The 16,715-nt window shown below is 46.0% G+C and overlaps 1 protein-coding gene across 1 annotated transcript in view; it reads left to right on the top strand.

Moving 5' to 3' along the window:
• The first annotated feature begins 1,114 nt into the window (after nucleotides 1-1,114).
• Nucleotides 1,115-16,715, top strand: part of CIC (capicua transcriptional repressor) — a 215,061-nt gene continuing 199,460 nt past the window's right edge. The window contains exon 1 of the mRNA XM_040327301.1: nucleotides 1,115-1,205. The gene's annotated coding sequence lies outside the window, so the exon portion shown is untranslated. The remainder of the gene's footprint in view (nucleotides 1,206-16,715) is intronic.

Raw genomic sequence — 16,715 nt, 5'->3', positions numbered from 1 at the left:
AATGAACACTAAATGAAATAAACCTAAAGTATAACTGATGGGTAACACTTTTTTCATTTTGGATAGCGTAAGAGAAGGCAGGGCCGATCCTCGGGTCACAGGGGTCTGGGTGCAGAAATATTTCTGGCACCCCACATGGGCGTGGTCATTTTACTAACTCCTCCCCTTTATAAATGTTTCTATGGCAATGACTCAACCACAGAGATGCTCCCCCACAAAGTCTTCATTACCCCGGGATCCTTACATGATCTCTTAACAATAAACAAAATACAGGAAGAGAAGCAGAGTACTTTATTGGGACCTGGAGGGGGGGGGGCCTCTGTGATGGACACAGAGAGGGCTTCTGTTAGAGCAGGGATCCTCAAACTACGGCCCTCCAGCTGTTGTAGAACTACACATCCCATGATGCCTTGTAATGCACTGACATTCACAGACATGACTAGGCATGATGGGAATTGTAGTTCCTGAACAACTGGAGGGCCGTAGTTTGAAGACCCATGTGTTAGAGAGTCTGTTAGAAAGAGTCCCCTGACATACTACAGACATGATACAGGAGATAGTCAGAGACTGCAGAGATAGTACAGGAGACGGCCTGAGACTGCAGACATAGTACAGGAGATGGTCAGAGACACATCAGTTCTGGACGGACACACACCTATGCTCAGAACACTAGTTCTAGACGGACACAAACAAGGATAGAAGGAGGGAGAGGAGAGCTCTGCCACTTCGGCGCCCCCGCCTCCTCAGGCGCCTGGGTGCAAAGCACCCTGTGCACCCTGCCTAGGATCGGCCCTGAGAGAAGGATATAACCCTTATTTTTGCCATCTGTGACCCATTGGAGATTATTTCCCCTCACTTCCTGTCCCATAGCCAAAACAGGAAGTGAGATGACATCTCTCCAAAAAGAGGCACATCCCTGGTGGTCAACACAGGCATCGGAACTAGTGTGCCCGTTTGAAATTGTATACGATATTTTTTTTTTATTTTCTATATTTTTTTTCCTCAAAAGTGGAGTATCCCTTTAAGCCAATAGTTTTATTTAGAAAAGTGTTACAGTGAAACATCACGATTCCGCCACCAGAGGGAGAGTCAGCACGCGTTCCCATCCCCATGCCTTCTCTATCTCTTGCCGAACGACTGCTGTGACTGTACAGACTACAAGACGTGCTTCGTGACGGCTGCAATTTCCAGCGCAAAAATGCGGCGTAAGTAGAAAACAGAAATTTGCATTGGCAACGTATGTGGTGTCTGTGTCAACAAAGAGCAGCAGAAGACATTTAATAAAGCCAGACAAAAAATAAGTCTTCAGAAGTTGAAACTTAGTTAATTCTGGCATTTTCTGTACATGCAGCTGTTGCCGCACCCTCTACCACGTCAGTTCGGCAGGGAGACGTTTTTGCAGTGGAAAGATGGCGTTGCCTGGAGCAACCACCGCTAGCCGTCGTTCTGTAATCTGCATGAGTGTTTGCTGTGGGCAGAGAGACATTTCCTTCCTGCGTTTTGTAGAAAGTTGTGTAAGAAAGTTTTGGATCTTCTGTCCAGGAGTTTTGAGATTGAGATACGTCAAAGAAGTGTCTGATGACACTTTCAAAATTTCAAAAATCACACACAGTCTTCGGAAGCTTGTGCAACTATAATACAAATATGTCTTCATGGTGGGTACAGCATCATAAAACAAGCACCTATATTGTTATTTATTGTAAAGTATCTGTTGGACTTCATGCGATGTTCCTCTAGAGCTCATCAGAAGACTGTCAATATCTTCTAGAGCTCATTAGAAGACCACCAATGTCTTTTAGAGTTGATTAGAAGACCACCAAGGTCTTCTAGAGTTGATCAGGAGACTGCCAAGGTCTTCTAGAGCTCATTAGAAGACCACCAAGGTCTTCTAGAAGTGATCAGACTGCCAAGATCTTCTAGAGCTCATTAGAAGACCACCAATTTCTTCTAGAGTTGATTGGAAGACTGCCAAGATCTTCTAGAGCTCATTAGAAGACCACCAAGGTCTTTTAGAGTTGATCAGGAGACTGACAAGGTCTTCTAGAGCTCATTAGAAGACCACCAAGGTCTTCTATAGTTGATCAGGAGACTGCCAAGGTCTTCTACAGCTCATTAGAAGACCACCAAGGTCTTCTAGTGTTGATCAGGAGACTGCCAAGGTCTTCTAGAGCTCATTAGAAGACCACCAAGGTCTTCTATAGTTGATCAGGAGACTGCCAAGGTCTTCTAGAGCTCATCAGGAGACTGACAAGTTGTCTAGAGCTCATTAGGAGACCACCAAGGTCTTCTAGAGCTCATCAGGTGACTGCCAACGACTTCTAGAGCTCATCAGGACACTGCCAGGATCTTCTAGAGCTCACCAGGAAACCACCAAGATCTTCTAGAGCTCTTCAGGAGACTGCCATGTTCTTCGAGAGCTCTTCAGGAGACTGCCATGTTCTTCGAGAGCTCATCAGGAGACTGCCATGTTCTTCAAGAGCTCATCAGGAGACTGACAATTACTTCTAAACAGGGCTTTTTTTCAGGGGGAACTCAGTTCCACCACCTTTGGCTCAGACCCTTTGGTGCCTGCTCACCACAATCACTTGTAAACACAGAATTCTGGTTTCTGTGTTTACAAGCAACAGCTCTGCACTCTGTGTGTAACCCTCCTGAACTCTGCACTCTGTATGTAATGCAATCCTGGTATTTAATGCCCCTTTAAGACCCTTCCACTGTTTGTGAAATCTGAACAGGGTCGTGGTTGAGTTCCTGCACCTATTTTCTGAGAAAAAAAGCTCTGCTTCTAAAGCTCATCGGGAGACTGCCAATATCTTCTAGAGCTCACCAGGTGACCACCAAAATCTTCTAGAGCTCATCAGGGGACCACCAATATCTTCTAGAGCTCATCAGGAGACTGTCAAGATCTTCTAAAGCTCATCAGGAGACCACAACGATCTTCTAGATCTCATCAAGAGACTGCCATGTTCTTCTAGAGCTCATCAGGAAACTGTCAATAACTTCTAGATCTTATCAGGGGACTGCAAAGATCTTCTAGTGTTCATCAAGAGACTGACAAGATCTTTTAGAACTTATCAGGAGACCACCAAGATCTACTAGAGCTCATCAGGAGACTGCCATGTTCTTCGAGAGCTCATCAGGAGACTGCCATGTTCTTCCAGAGCTCATCAGGAGACTGCCAATTACTTCTAGAGCTCATCGGGAGACTGCAAAGATCTTCTAGAGCTCACCAGAAGACCGCCAATGTCTTCTAGAGATCATCAGGGGACCACCAAGTTCTTCAAGAGCTCATTGGGAGATTGCCAAGATCTTCTAGAGAACATCAGGAGACCACCAAGATCTTCTGGATTTTAGGAGGAGATTGCCATGTTCCTCTAGAGCTCATCAAAATGCCATCAATAACTTCTAGAGCTCATCAGGGGACCACCAAGATCTTCTAGAGCTCATCAGGAGACTGCCATGTTCTTCCAGATCTCATCAAGAGACTGCCATGTTCTTCAACAGCTCATCAGGAGACTGCCAATTACTTCTAGAGCTCATCGGGAGACTGCAAAGATCTTCTAGAGCACACCAGAAGACCGCCAATGTCTTCTAGAGCTCATCAGGGGACCACCAAGTTCTTCAAGAGCTCATTGGGAGATTGCCAAGATCTTCTAGAGAACATCAGGAGACCACCAAGATCTTCTGGATCTCAGGAGGAGATTGCCATGTTCTTCTAGAGCTCATCAAAATGCCATCAATAACTTCTAGAGCTCATCAGGGGACCACCAAGATCTTCTAGAGCTCATCAGGAGACTGCCATGTTCTTCCAGAGCTCATCAAGAGACTGCCATGTTCTTCGACAGCTCATCAGGAGACTGCCAATTACTTCTAGAGCTCATCGGGAGACTGCAAAGATCTTCTAGAGCACACCAGGAGACCGCCAATGTCTTCTAGAGCTCATCAGGAGACCACAAGATCTTCTAGATCTCATCAGGAGACTGCTAAGATCTTCTAGAGCTCACCAGCAGACCACCAAGATCTTCTAGAGCTCATCAGAAGACTGCCAATATCTCCTAGAGCTCATCAGGAGACCACCAAGATCTTCTAGATCTCATCAGGAGAATGCCATGTTCTTCTGGAGCTTATCAAAAGACTGTTGCGGCTTCACTTCCCGGTTCCCTACTGCGCATTCACGAGTAGCGCTGCGCTTCTTCACTGGTTCCTGCTGTGTTCTGGGAGTTGTGTGTCTCCCAGAAGCCAGCGGGGGCACAGAGTAGGTGCGAGAAGTGGAGTAGCTCACCGAGGTGATCTATGCCAGGAAGTGGGAGCAAATACCTGTATTAGACAGGTATTTCCCCCCCCCCCCCTGAAAGGTGCCAAATGTCACACTGGAGGGGGGGAGGGTTCCAAAAAGTGGACGTTTCATTTTTGTGTGGAACTCCACTTTACAATAAGTACTGAGGCAGGGTCCTGTGATGTTTCCAGGAAGTAATGTACAGTCCCTCCCACCAGCCATGATCTGCTCCGCATTGCATAGAAATGCACAGAGATATAGCAATAACATCGCTAGGATCTGAAGTGGTATTAGATGAAAACTGAGATTTTATATTTAATCATTTCATTAGACTGTTGATGAGGGGGGGACAAGGAGGGACAAAATATGAGCAGATTAAGTATCAGCTTCAAGCTCGGTGTGGCCATTTGTTTTGCTGTCAAATTCATTCATGTCAGCACCATGGCACAGCTCCTCTGTGGTAGATCTTGGCAGACCTGAGCCTGTATATAAATGTCAGGTGACATTTCATTCAAGAGCTGGAGGACATGAGAAATGCAGCCCTGCCCATCGTGCCATAGTGGGTGCAAAATCTGCACCATTGTGATAAGCATCTGTTGCTGACAACAGGCAATAGGAAGGGAAAAAAAGTGTATATAAATATATATATACAGTATCTCACAAAAGTGACAACACTGAAGAAATGACAATGTTGTTTAGTGAGTGTACAGCTTGTATAACAGTGTACATTTGCTGTCCCCTCAAAATAACTCAACACACAGCCATTAATGTCTAAACCGCTGGCAACAAAAGTGAGTACACCCCTAAGTGAAAATGTCAAAATTTGGCCCAATTAGCCATTTTCCCTCTCCTGTGTCATGTGACTTGTTAGTGTTACAAGGTCTCAGGTGTGAATGGGGAGCAGGTGTTTTAAATTTGGTGTTATTGCTCTCACTCTCTCAGGCTCCATTCACACTGATGCGTTTTTTGATGCATTTTTCAGAAATGCAGGGACATTTTTTAACATGGTTTCCTATGGAACATGTTCACATCAATGCTTTTTAATTTAGAAAAAGAATAGACTAAAACAGAATACAATAGAATAGAATATAAAAAGAGTAGAAAAAAATAATAGAATAGAAAGTAAAGGAATAGAATAGAAAAAAATTGAATGGATTTGAATATAATAGAAAATAATACAATAGAAAGAATATAGCTGTCTTCTGAAATTTTAATTTTGAAAAGAATAGACTAAAACAGAATACAATAGAATATAAAAGAATAGATTTGAAGGAAAAAAAAGAATTGATTTGAAAACAATAGAATAATATAACACAGAATAGAATAGCAAATAAAAAAATTGAATAGAATATAAATAAAAAGAATAGACTAGAAGACAAAATAGAATAGATTCGAGTAGAATAGAAAGAATAGTCTTCCAAAATTCAAATTTTGAAAAGAATAGAATTGAATACAACAGAATAGAATGGGATAGAGCAAAGCAGATTAGAATAGAAAATAATAAAAATAGAATAGAAAATAAATGAACATAATAGAATTGAAAATAAAAGAATAGAATAAAAAATACTAGAATATTATATAATAAAAACAGAATAGATTATAATAGAATAGATTTGAATAAAATGGGAAGGATATAACCGTCTTCCGAATTTCCAATTTTGAATAGAATAGAACCAGCCATAATTTCCAGTGAATTTGATTCTATTCACTGTGTTTAATTCAAATCTGAATAGAATTCAATTAAAATTCAGTCAAAAACAAATAATGAAACTAAACAAAACAAATTTTGTTACGAATGCAACTAAAATAAATGTAGTAACTTAATAAATCGACCCGAAACCAAATGATTTTTTTCGTTCTGCATATGTCTACTCAAGACCACTTACTGCTGCTCTCTCTCCTTTTGCTGGGTGACTGGTCTCGTCTCCGCCCCCTCCTATAGTTTTTGTGCAGGCAGACAGTGGTGGGTGGAGCCTGCTTGGCCCCTCCCACGTACCTGCCCTCCTCACAGACTACGTACTTCTTGAAGGTCAGAAGTGCTCATTCATTGGCAGTCAATATATTTTGTAATACACTTTCTGTACTTTTCTTGCAGGTTGGTGAATGGAAATGTTTTTATTACCTACGTCTTTTTGGTTCCTTTGGTGTTATTAGATTTTGTTTCTCAACTTAGATTTTGTTTCCAGCTCTGACCTGTCTTAAGCTCGCCATATACTATACAATCTGATTGTACAATCTTCTTGAACCCTTATAGGACCACCTAACGCAAAAGAATGGGCCTTCCACCCACACGCCGCACATATGTGTCGCTGAGCGCACCGTTGTTCTGTGTTGCGCGCTTTTTAGCATAAAGACTGTGATAGGCAGCTCTTGGTCCCTGCAAATGATCAGTGGGGTGGGCTTCCGATCATGTGACCACTGTGACAGCCAATTATGTGATCTACCAATCTTTCATGTGATCTACCAATCTTTCCTGCCCCCTGGCGTTCAGAATGTTTAAAGGGTCACCGGTGGCGATCGCTGCAGCTAATCGCTGCCTGCAGCTGCTGGCAACCTGTCATTGTAGTGAACGTGGCCGCCGGCCGCACCTAGACGCTTAGGGCCACAGCTGCTTTGACCCCCCCCCCCCCACTGGCACTTCTGTGGGCTCTCCTGTGTAATCCCGGAGCCTGGTATGCATTCTGATTATGCCGCCATTTATCATAGAGGCCGGATGCTTGCTTTTACCCCTTGCCCTTGGGGCACTAATACATTCACTGACACCTACAATTGGACCCAACGACACCAATGATTCCTCTGAATGATGAGGCACAATTCTTCTCAATGACACCAGTGATGTGGCACAATTATTCTCAATGACACCAATGATGAGGCACAGTTTTTCCTAATGACACCAGTAATGGGGTACAATTGTTCCCAATGACACCAGTGATGGGGCACAATTATTTCCAATAACACCAGTGATGGGGCACCATTCCTCCCAATGACACCAGTGATGGAGCTAAATTATTTCCAATAACACCAGTGATGGGGCACCATTCCTCCCAATGACACCAGTGATGGGGCACAATTATTCCCCATGACACCAATGATGAGGCACAATTCTCTCCAATGACACCAGTGATGGGGCACAATTCTATCCAATGACACCAGTGATGAGGCACAATTCTTCCCAATGACACCAGTGATGGGGCACAATTCTTCCCAATGACACCAGTGATGGGGCACAATTATTTCCAATGACACCAGTGATGGGGCACAATTATTCCCAATGACACCAGTGATGGGGCACCATTCTTCCCAATGACACCAGTGATGAGACACAATTCTTCCCAATGACACCAGTGATGAGACACAATTCTTCCCAATGACACCAGTGATGGGGCACAATTCTTCCCAATGACACCAGTGATGGGGCACAATTATTCCAAATGACACCAGTGATGGGGCACAATTCTTCCCAATGACACCAGAGATGGGGCACAATTCCTCCTACGGACACCAGTGATGGGGCACAATTATTCCAAATGACACCAGTGATGGGGCACAATTCTTCCTAATGATTCTTCCTGATGGGCACAGTCCGCCCCCCCCCCCCCCTAATAGCATGAAGGACAGTAAATTGGCCCCTTGTTTAGAAAGTTTGGAGACCCCTAGTCTAGGAGACTGATAGAAACGTCAATACGTCACTTCTAGTTAGGGCAAATGTAAACTTTGTATTTGTATTTTTTTGGAAAGCATGGGATCAAAGGTTTTTTTTTTCTTTCATCTCATGCTTTCCAGGGTAGGGGAGAGATTTGGGGTCTTGTAGACCCCAGATCTCTCCATAAAGAGGACCTGTCATGCTTTAGTTCTATTCAGAGGCGTTGCTAGGGGGGTGCGGTCCGCACCGGGTGACACCCTCTAGAGGGGTGACACCATCCCGTTTTTTTTTTGTTTTTTTTTAGCTGACATGCCCAGCCTGCCCTGTGCAATCCCAGCCTGCCCTGTACCACCCCAGCCTGCTCTGTGCCACCCCAGCCTGCCCTGTGCCATGCCAGCCTGCCCTGTACTACCCCAGCGTGCCCTGTACCACCCCAGCCTGCCCTATACCACCCAAGCCTGCCCTGTACCACCCCAGCCTGCCCTGTATCACCCAGCCTGCCCTGTACCACCCCAGCCTGCCCTGTATCACCCAGCCTGCCCGGTACCACCCCAGCCTGCCCGGTACCACCCCAGCCTGCCCTGTACCACCCCAGCCTGCCCTGTACCACCCCAAACAGCCCTATACCACCCCAGCCTGCCCTGTACCCCCCAAACAGCCCTGTACCACCCCAGCCTGCCCTGTACCACCCTAAACAGCCCTATACCACCCCAGCCTGCCCTGTACGCCCCCAAACAGCCGTGTACCACCCCAGCCTGCCCTGTGCCACCACAGCCTGCCCTGTACCACCCCAGCCTGCCCTGTGCCACCCCAAACTTTCCCATGCCACCCCAACTTGCCCTGTGCCACAGGTAACTTGCCCTGTACCACCCCAATCTGCCCTATGCCACCATAACTTGCCCTATACCACCCCAACCTGCCCAATGCCACCCTAACTTGCCCTGTACCACCCCAACCTTTCCCATGCCATCCCAACTTGCCCTATGCCACCCTAACTTGCACTATCCCACCCCAACCTGCCCTGTACCACCCCAACTTGCCCTATACCATCCCAACCTGCCCTATGCAACCCCAACTTGCCCTATACCACCCCAAACTACCCTATATCACCCCAACATGCCCTATACCACCTTAACCTGTCCTATACCACCCCACTACACCAACCTGCCACTATACCACTCTATACTACCCTAACCTGCCACTATACTGCCCTATACTATCATTTACAGGGGCTGGTTTGGGGTGCACCCCGTGCCCGTGCGCTGCCTGCTTGGTGCTGGGCAGCCTAGACAGAGGGGGGGGTGACACCATGTTTTACCGCACCAGGTGACACCAATCCTAGTAACGCCACTGGTTCTATTACAAGGGATGTTTACATTTTGTGTGATAGCAAGTAAAAGGAATAAAATAAAAGTAATAATGTTTTATAATGGGACAGTGTAAAAAATAAAATAAAAAAAATAATTACAAATAAAATACTTTTTTTAAGGGACAGTGTAAAAAAAATTGAATTAATTAATTAAAAATAAAATACTTTTTTTAACCACTTCCCGCCCGGTCAATAGTCAATTGACGTCCGGGAAGTGGTTGTGAAATCCTGACTGGACGTCTATTGACGTCCTGCAGGATTACGTGGGGGCGCGCAGCGCGGCGATCGGTAATGCGGGGTGTCAGTCTGGCACCCTGCATCTCCGATCTCGGTAAAGAGCCTCCGGCGGAGGCTCTTTACCACGCGATCAGCCGTGTCCAACCACGGCTGATCACGATGTAAACAGGAAGAGCCGTTGATCGGCTCTTCCTCACTCGCGTCTGACAGACGCGAGTAGAGGAGAGCCGATCGGCGGCTCTCCTGACAGGGGGGGTTCGCGCTGATTGTTTATCAGCGCAGCCCCCCCTCGGATGCCAACACTAGACCACCAGGGAGTGCCCCCTGGTTGCCAAATGGAGCAAAAAAACAAACAGTAAGGCCCCTTTCACATTGGGCCGTTTTTCATGCGGTACAGCGCTAAAAATAGCGCTGCTATACCGCATGAAAAATCATGCCCTGTAGTCTTCAATGTGAAAGCCCGAAGGCTTTCACACTGAAGCGGTGCACTAGCAGGAACGCTCCAAAAGTCCTGCTAGCCGCATCTTTACCGCGATATAGGAGCGGTGTGTTCATCGCTCCTATACCGCGCCTTCCCATTGAAATCAATGGCAAAGCGGTATTAACCCTTTTTCGGCCGCTAGCGGGGGTTAAAACCTCACCGCTAGCGCCCGAATATCGCGGTAAATACGACGGTATAGCCGCGCTACAAATAGCGCGGCTATACCGTCACTGCGGCTGCACGACTCAGTGTGAAAGCAGCCTTAGAGTTGTAAGTACTGTATTTCACTATAAAACTCGGTTTACTGTTAAAGAAATGTGCAAAATGCAAAACTCCAGTGGGTGTATCAAGATGTCCGCTTACCCCCTTCTCAGTGTATCGTTACTATGGACGAGTGCGGGGTGTAGCAAGATGGTTGCGACTAAACGACACTTCCGTTACACTTTCTGACGGGTCGCCATATCTGACGAAACAGCTTAGCTGAGAAAACCCCTCCTGGGATGTATGACACCATTTGCCTAGGCGAGAAACCAGGAAGAAATTAAAAAAAACAACGTTTCAACAAGTAAATCTAATATAATTTCCTTTCTATTTACTAATGATAGCAGCATAAGGATTGAAAATAGCAAATGGTATTTGGTATTACATGTATAGGAGATATTTACAGCACCTATAGGAAAGACTTATTCTAGGCTTACCTGTAGGTACAAGTTCTAAAAAGGGGTTTACAACCACTTTAACCACTTCCCGCCCGGCGTATTGTCACATGACGTCCTGGGATTCCCGCAGTGTGGAGCGCGCGCGTGCCCCCGGCGCACGCACACACTGGGGACCCGATGCACGTGCCCGCAATGTCCGCCGGGCACCCGCGATTGCTCGTCACAGAGCCAGGGACGTGGATCTGCGTGTGTAAACACACAGATCCACGTCCTGTCAGGGAGAGGAGACCGATGGTGTGTCCCTTGTACATAGGGACAACCATCGGTCACCTCCCCCAGTCAGTCTCCTCCCTCTACAGGTAGAATCACTCCCTAGGGAACACATTTAACTCCTTGATCGCCCCCCTAGTGTTAACCCCTTCCCTGCCAGTCACATTTACCAGTGCATATTTATAGCACTGTTCGCTGTATAAATGTAAATGGTCCCAAATTAGCGTCAAAAGTGTCCGATCTGTCCGCCGCAATATCGTAGTCCTGACAAAAATCGCAGATAACCGCCATTACTAGTAAAAAAAAAATAAGAAAAATAAATGTCATAAATCTATCCCTTATTTTGTAGGCGCTATATCTTTTGTGCAAACCAATCAATAAACGCTTATTGCAATTTTTTTTTACCAAAAATATGTAGAAGATACCGTATCGACCTAAACTGAGAAAAAAATAGCTTTTTTTTAAAAAAAAAATGGGATATTTATTATAGCAAAAAATAGTTATTTTTTTTCAAAATTGTCGCTCTTTTTTTGTTTATAGCGCAAAAAATAAAAACCTCTATTTGTGGGAAAAAAAGGACGTCAATTTTGTTTGGGAAGCCACGTCACACGACCGCGCAATCATCATTCAAATCGTAGCAGTGCTGAAGGCTGAAAATTGGCCTGGGCAGGAAGGGGCTGAATATGCCCGGTTATTGAAGTGAAAGGGGTTGTAAAGGTTTGTTTTTTATTTTCTAAATAGGTTCATTTAAGCTAGTGCATTGTTGGTTCACTTACCTTTTCCTTCGATTTCCCTTCTAAAAAAAATGTTTCTTTGTCTGAATTTCTCACTTCCTGTTTCTCCTCAGTAAGCTGTTCAGCCAGAACAGCTTGGATGATGGGGGCAAGCTTACTGAGGAGAAACAGGAAGTGAGAAATTCAGACAAAGAAGAAAAACATTTAGAAGCTTAAAGCGGTGGTTCACCCTCATTACCAACATTCTAGCATTAAATTAAGCATAGTAGCGCGAGCTACAGTATGCCTTTATTTATTTTTTTAGCCCTGTACTCACTGTTTAATCCTATAGTGAAGATTCCGACTCCCCGCGGGGAATGGGCGTTCCTATCGAGAGGGAAGATGATTGACGGCTGGCTATGGCACGTCACGCTACCCGAAGATAGCCGGAGTAGGTCTCGGCTCTTCACGGCGCTATACGGCGCCTGCGCACAGACTATGCGCAAGCGCCGTGAAAAGCCAAGTCCTATTTCGGCTATTTCCGGAGAAGCGTGACGCGCCATAGCCGGCCGTCAATCATCTTCCCTCTGGATAGGAACGCCCATTCCCCGCGGGGAGTCGGAATCTTCACTATAGGATTACACAGTGAGTACGGGGCTAAAAAAATAAATAAAGGCATACTGTAGCTCGCGCTACTATGCTTAATTTAATGCTAGAAAAAAAAAAAAAAAATTATAGGGTGAACCCCCTCTTTAAAGGAACCTATTTAGAAAAAAAAAAACCTTTACAACCCCTTTAAGCTGCAATGGCACCTGGTTGTACACACCGCGGCCCTACATGGTTCCACACTTCATACAGGTTGTATTGAGCCTCATGCCGCGTACACACCATCACTTTATGTGATGGAAAAAAACTTAATTTTCTGTGAAGTAAAAAACAAAGTTTTTGAAACTTAAATTTTCAAAGACGAAGTTGCCTACACACCATCGTTTTTTCACAATGCTCAAGCAAAGCGAGGTTACGCTCACCACATTTTTCCATTGAAGCTCGCTTCATAACTAGCTTCTGGGCATGCGCGGGTGTAAAAACTTCGTTTTAAACGTCGTTTTTTGCTACACGCGGTCAATTTCTGTGAAGTAAAAAACTACATTTTGAAAAACGACACATAAAATTGAAGCATGCTTCAATTTTTTTTTGTCGTTTTTCACAAGACATAAAACAACGTTTTCCCCCCACACACGGTCATTTAAAGTGACGTTTTTAAAAACGTCGTTTTTTTTCATCACATAAAGTGATGGTGTGTACACGGCAACAGAGTGGACAAGGGGCTCCTAAAAGAGTTAACTCACCTTTGGCAAAAACCTGCCTATGCAGATAAGTGGCGTCTGTAGATAAAAACAAACTCTTCAGTCATGACTAAACTTGACTATTGCCCTTGCTATATGTGTAGGCCATTTACATACCTCATGAAACCTGACTGGAATACTCCCAGGATGTTGTGAAGTGAGGCCTAGTCGTTTCTGCTCACCTCACAGAAGTGAACTCTCAAACACTGAGCTCAGAGCTACTGCTTCAGGTGAGAGAAAGAGCCACGTGAGGGGGTTTGATTCAGAGGAAAGCTCGCTCTTGTGATGGTGGAGGTGAGCAGAAATGACTAGGCCTCATTTAACAACATCTTGGGGGTATTCCAGTCAGGCGTCATGAGGTAAGTAAATGGCCTTCATTTATAGCAGCAGTGGTCTCCAAACTGCGGCCCAAGGGTGTGGCCCTTTGCATGCTTTTATCCGGCCCTTGGGGCACTATTCCTCCTACCAATACAAGGTTCTATTTCTGTCACTGACACCAACAACGGGGCACGCCGCACTATACCTGTCACTGACACCAACAACGGGGCACTATAGTGTCACTGACACCTTCAACGGGGCACTATACCTGTCACTGACACCAACAACGGGGCACTATAGTGTCACTGACACCAACAATGGTACACTATACCTGTCACTGACACCAACAACGGAGCACTATACCTGACACCAAAAACAGGGCACTATTCCTACCATTGACTCCAACAAGTGGGCACTATTCCTACCATTGACTCCAACAACGGGGCACTATTCCTACCATTGACTCCAACAACGGGGCACTATTCCTACCATTGACTCCAACAAGTAGGCACTATTCCTACCATTGACTCCAACAACGGGGCACTATTCCTACCATTTACTCCAACAAGTGGGCACTATTCCTATCATTGAATCAAACAACGGGGCACTATTCCTATCATTGACTCCAACAAGTGGGCATTATTCCTACCATTGACTCCAACAACGGGGCACTATTCCTAATATTGACTCCAAAAACGGGGCACTATTCCCCCCAATGACTCCAACAACGGGGCACTATTCCCCCCAATGACTCCAACAACGGGGCACTATTCCCCCCAATGACTCCAACAACGGGGCACTATTTCTCCCAATGACTCCAACAACGGGGCACTATTCCCCCCAATGACTCCAACAACGGGGCACTATTTCTCCCAATGACTCCAACAACGGGGCACTATTCCCCCCAATGACTCCAACAACGGGGCACTATTTCTCCCAATGACTCCAACAACGGGGCACTATTCCCCCCAATGACTCCAACAACGGGGCACTATTCCCCCCAATGACTCCAACAACGGGGCACTATTCCCCCCAATGACTCCAACAACGGGGCACTATTTCTCCCAATGACTCCAACAACGGGGCACTATTCCCCCCAATGACTCCAACGACGGGGCACTATTCCCCCCCAATGACTCCAACAACGGGGCACTATTTCTCCCAATGACTCCAACAACGGGGCACTATTCCCCCCAATGACTCCAACGACGGGGCACTATTCCCCCCCAATGACTCCAACAACGGGGCACTATTTCTCCCAATGACGGCGCATTTTTTATTCCCATTGACACTAAGGCATTTCTATACTCACTGGCTACAGTCCGGCCCTCTCAACGTCTGAAGGACTGTAAACCCCAGATCAATAGCAAGCAACTTTAGTCATGGCTGTACAGTTTGTTTTTATTTACAGCCCCCGCCCCCTATCTGCATAGGCAGTTTTTTCTTGCAAAGGTGAGCTAACCCTTCAACCCCTTTGCCAACTTCCCTATAGCAGTTTTATTGCTACAGAGCGGCCGCTGTGCGCAGGATCACGTATATGTGTCACGTATATATATGCGACTCTGCACTTCTGGGTGAGGGGGCGCGAATGTGCCCCGCCAGCTCGCTCCCACTGTCATTTTACACAGCGGGAGCCGACCAGTGGGTATGGTGGACTCGATGTCCACCGGCACCCACCGATCATCCGGCAGAACGGCAGTCTGCCTATGTAAACAAGACAGATTTCTGTTCTGACAAGAGGGAAGGCATGGATCCTGTGTCTCTGCAAAGCAAGAACATGGATCCATGTCTTCCCCTAGTAAAAGCACCTCCCCCACTGTAATAGAACATTGGTTAAGCACATAGTTAACCCTTTGGTCATCCCTAATGTTAACCCCTTCCCAGCCAAAGTCATTAGTACAGTGACAGTGCACATTTTTAGCACTGATCACTGTATTAGTGTCTCACTGGTTCACAAAAAAGTGTCAGTTGGACCCATTTCACACTGGGGCCACCCGTGTGTTAGCAGTAAAGCGCTCTTGTTTTAGCAGCACTTTTTGCCCACTAGCAGGGCACTTTTAACGCCAAAGAAGCTTTTCTGGCACTCATTGCAATGGGTAGGGGCGTTTTGGGAGCGCGCTCCCAAAAATCCCCAAAGATGCTGCTTTCAGGACTTTTCCTAGCGTGCCGCAAGTGCACCGCCCCAGTGTGAAAAGTCACACTGAAATGAATGGGAGGCGGTTTTCAGGCGCTATTTCTAGCTCTAAAGCGCCTGAAAACCGTTTCAGTGTGAAAGGGGTCTAATAGAACACTGGTTAGGCACACCGTTAACCCGTTGTTCACCCCTGATGTTAACACCTTCCCAGCCAGTGTCATTAGTACAGTGACAGTGCATATTTTTAGCACTAATCATTATATTAGTGTCACTGGTTCCCAAAAAAGTGTCAGTTAGTGTCCGATTTACCAATGCAGAATAAGCCGTTGATTTCCGCCATTAGTAGTAATAAATAAAAACTCCATAAATATATCCCAGTTTGTAGATGCTATAACTTTTGCGCAAACCAATCAATATACACTTTTTGGGATTTTTTTTTTTGTTTACCAAAAATATGAAAAAATTCAATTTTTTTATTGAATATGTTTTATAGCAGAAACAGGCCAATGAGATCTGCAGAGCTGTGGGTGTGCCTCTGCGCGTCTGAATAAATCCAGGAAGTGAACAGGCAGCAGCTTCAGCTGCCCACAGTTAAAATGGCTGCAGCCAGACTCAGTGGAAGGAGATTTCTGCAGCATATTTGGCAAGTACAGAATCACAGTCGATATAAAATAATATGCAATGTGGTTGGAGGGAAGCTTCAGAATGGCAAAGATGTTTTTATTACAAATTATGTGAGCAGACTGTAGTTCCTCTTTAACCACTTCCCCCCCGGCCTACAGCAGAGTGACGGCTGGACGGTGGTTCAGTTATCCTGATTGGGCATCATATGACATCCAGCAGGATAACTGCCGGTGCACACCTGTGGGGGTGTGTAGCGCGGCGATCGGTGGTGCGACGTGTCAGTTTGACACACCGCTACACCGATCTCGGTAAAGAGCCTCTGACGGAGGCTCTATACCCTGTGATCAGCCTTGTCCAATCACAGCTGATCACAGTGTAAACAGGAAGAGACATTTATTGGCTTTTCCTCACTCACGGATGCATACCTCCCAACCGTCCCGGATATCGCGGGAATGTCCCGCGATCAGTCCTAGAGTCCCGCGGCCCCCCTCGATTACCGCGATTTGCGGTAAATCCCGCGATCCACGGTAAACCCCCCCGCTCAACAACTTTGCTTCGCGGAACCCCCCCCGCTCAACAACTATGTGATCCTGCCCCCCCCTCAACAACTTTGTTCCGTGGACCCCCCCCCCCGCACAACAACTC

Source organism: Rana temporaria, chromosome 10, assembly GCF_905171775.1.
Source record: "Rana temporaria chromosome 10, aRanTem1.1, whole genome shotgun sequence".
Taxonomy (NCBI): Eukaryota; Metazoa; Chordata; class Amphibia; order Anura; family Ranidae; genus Rana; species Rana temporaria.
Note: the sequence above shows the minus strand (reverse complement) of the source record. Positions and strands in the feature narration are given on the sequence as shown.